A 2939-nucleotide genomic window follows, 5' to 3' on the forward strand; every position below is an offset into this window, starting at 1 on the left:
TTAGAATGCCAGAGTATCCTAATTATCAAAATCAGACAAGGACATAACAAAAAATAAAGATCTAAAAATGCTTTAAAATAAACTTTAGCAAAATGTATAGTGCATATCATGGAATAAAACACAACCAAATAGAGTTATCCCAGAATTAAAAGTTTGTTTAAACATTTGAAAATCCATCATTGCAATTCGATACATTTTTTATCACAAAAGAAATACATATTATGACTTTTGAAGTAGTGTTAAATTGATAATAGTATTCATGCTTTTCTTTAAAAATCAAAAGTTTTGCAATAGAAATAAAAAGGAACTTTCTGTAATCTGATACTGATTATCTAAAAAAATTAGAGAGACTATTACACTTAATGGCAAACTATATACAGACTTGATTTCAGTAGTCCTCAGAAATATGTAAATTAAAACCTCATTACAGGAGGCGCTGAGACGAGCCATGGAGGAGGAGGAGGGACCACCTCTGCTGCTGGGCTGTAGCAAGCCATACCTGGAGAGGCGGACCCTGGGCAACACCTGTATCCTGGAATCTTTTCCAGGTGTCAGAGGTGACCATCGTAGAAAGGCATCTGCTGAATGTCATATGATTTCTGCATGGGAACAAGATAACTGTGTAATACCTGAGGATGTGAAGAACTTCTGTCTGATGACCAATGGCTTCCACGTGACATGGAGTGTGAAACTGGATGAGCACATCATTCCACTGGGCAACATGGCAATTAACAGCATCTTAAAACTGACTCAGCTCAACCAGTCTTCCATGAATACTCTTCCTAATACATAGGCTCTAGGAGACCTGGAGGATGATACACAGGAAGCCAGTGAGGATCAACCAGAGAAGTTTCACTTTTGACTCTTGCAATGTGATATTTGAGCTGGATTCATGCCATGGGAATGGAAAAGTTTGGCTTGTCTACAAAAAGTGAAAAATCAGCATTAGCTCAAGACACTGAAATCTGGTTCCTGGACCGTGCCTTATACTGGCATTTTCTCACAGATACCTTTACCACCTATTATCACCTGCTCATCACCCACCTGGGCCTGCCCCAGTGGCAGTATGCCTTCATCAGCTATGGTATTAGCCCACAGATCAAGTAATGGGTCAACACGTATAAACCCATCACCTACAACACAAACTTGCTCACTGAAGAAAGTGACTCCTTTGTGAATAAGCTGAATCCCGGTAAAGTGTTTACAAGCAAGAACAAGTTCTTAATCACAAAAAAGAAAGGGCCCGTGCAGCCTGCAGGTAGCCAGAAAGGGCCCTCAGGTTCAAGCACTTCTAAGTCCTCTTCTGACTTGGAAACCCCATCTGGAAATGAGCATCCCACCTCCATCTCCACAGTGGTGATGTCCATTCCCAGATGGCCCAAGGAAGCCCCAAACCTCAGATTCTGTGGAACTGTAGGCCTTTTCCTCTCGCTGACATTAGTCAGAGTTGGAAGCACCTCTGAGACCTTCCCCAGAATCGGTCCCTCCTACACCTCACAACAGCAGGTCATGCTGTCCGCTACCTCCAGAAGCACTGAAGAATTACAGATTTTGTTTAAGTGACCAAACCTGTTTAGAACTTTCCCCTTTCCACACTAATTCTGAATCCTTTAGCAATGATTAGAGAAGCACCAGAAAGAAACCACTGACTTTGACCCACGAGGCATTAGAACTGCACTGTTCAATTAGGAGCCACTAGTCAAGTGTGACTATTTATTTATTTATTTATTTATTTATTTATTTATTTATTTATTTATTTATTGTTGATTCAGAGTCTCACTCTGCTGCCCAGGCTGGAGTGCAGTGGCCCCCTCAGGCCACCGCAACCTCGACCTGCTGGGCTCAGATGATCCTTCTGCTGCAGCCTTCCAACTAGCTGGAACTACGGACATGCACTACCACACTTGGCTAATTTTTTGATTTATTGTGGAGATGAGGTCTCACCAAGTTGCCCAGGTTGGTCTCGAACCTATGGGCTCTGGCAATCCTCTCACCTAGGCCCCCCCCCCAAAGTGCTGGAATTATAGGTAGGAGCCACCAGTCCGGGCCACATGTAGCTATTTAAATTTAAATTATATTAAAAATGTATTTCCCACATTGCATTAGCCACATTTTGAGTATTTGTGTGTCTGATAGAGTCTGTATTAGCACAAATATACAGAACATTTCCGTCAAGTTCTGCTGGATAGCAATGGAATGTTTTCATACTTCTCTTCCCCAAGTGAATTCATTTTTGTTGTTAGATATTGCTTTGATTTGATAGGTCATAATGTCCATGAGAATTCTTTAAGATACATTGTGTGTTCTTTATGTCCTTTACCACAAATATACCTCACTCCGCTCATTTGTTTTTCAGTTTCCTATAAATTTTGTCTTCCTCAAAAAAAACCTCATTATAGAAACATCAAATAACTAAGTTTTAAAAGCCTGTATATATCAATATTGGAAAAAATGTGAAGAAATGGGAATTCTTACACATAGCTAATGACAATAAATTAATGAACTACTTTATGGACTATATCTGTGATAAGTATAATAGCTAACCACAAGTGCCTTTGTCTCAGCAATTCCTCTCCTAATTGTAAGCCAACAGATGTATAAATATGTGAACCATATGCTGTATGGTATATTTCTTTTTTTAATATTTATTTATTTATTTATTTATTTATTTATTTATTTATTTTGAGTTGGAGTCTCACTCTGTCGCCCAGACTGGAGTGCAGTGGCCGCTCCCAGCCACCGCAGCCTCGACCTGCTGGAGCTCTGGCGATCCTTCCGCCTCAGCCTTCCGAGTAGCCGGAATTACAGGCATGCACTACCACGTCCGGCTGATTTTTTGATTTATTGTAGAGATGAGGTCTCGCCACCCAGGCGGGTCTCGAACCCGCGGGCTCAGGCAATCTACTCACCTCAGCCTCCCAAAGGTGCAGGATTACAGG

At 41.0% G+C, this 2939-nt stretch overlaps 1 pseudogene; it reads left to right on the forward strand.

Annotated features, from left to right (window-relative positions):
- Nucleotides 1–448: 448 nt before the first annotated feature.
- On the forward strand, nt 449–793 carry LOC103272031 (annotated as a pseudogene).
- Nucleotides 794–2939: the final 2146 nt, after the last annotated feature.

This window comes from Carlito syrichta, unplaced genomic scaffold, assembly GCF_000164805.1.
Source record: "Carlito syrichta isolate Samal-C Ts95f unplaced genomic scaffold, Tarsius_syrichta-2.0.1 Scaffold312077, whole genome shotgun sequence".
In the NCBI taxonomy this organism is placed as follows: domain Eukaryota; kingdom Metazoa; phylum Chordata; class Mammalia; order Primates; family Tarsiidae; genus Carlito; species Carlito syrichta.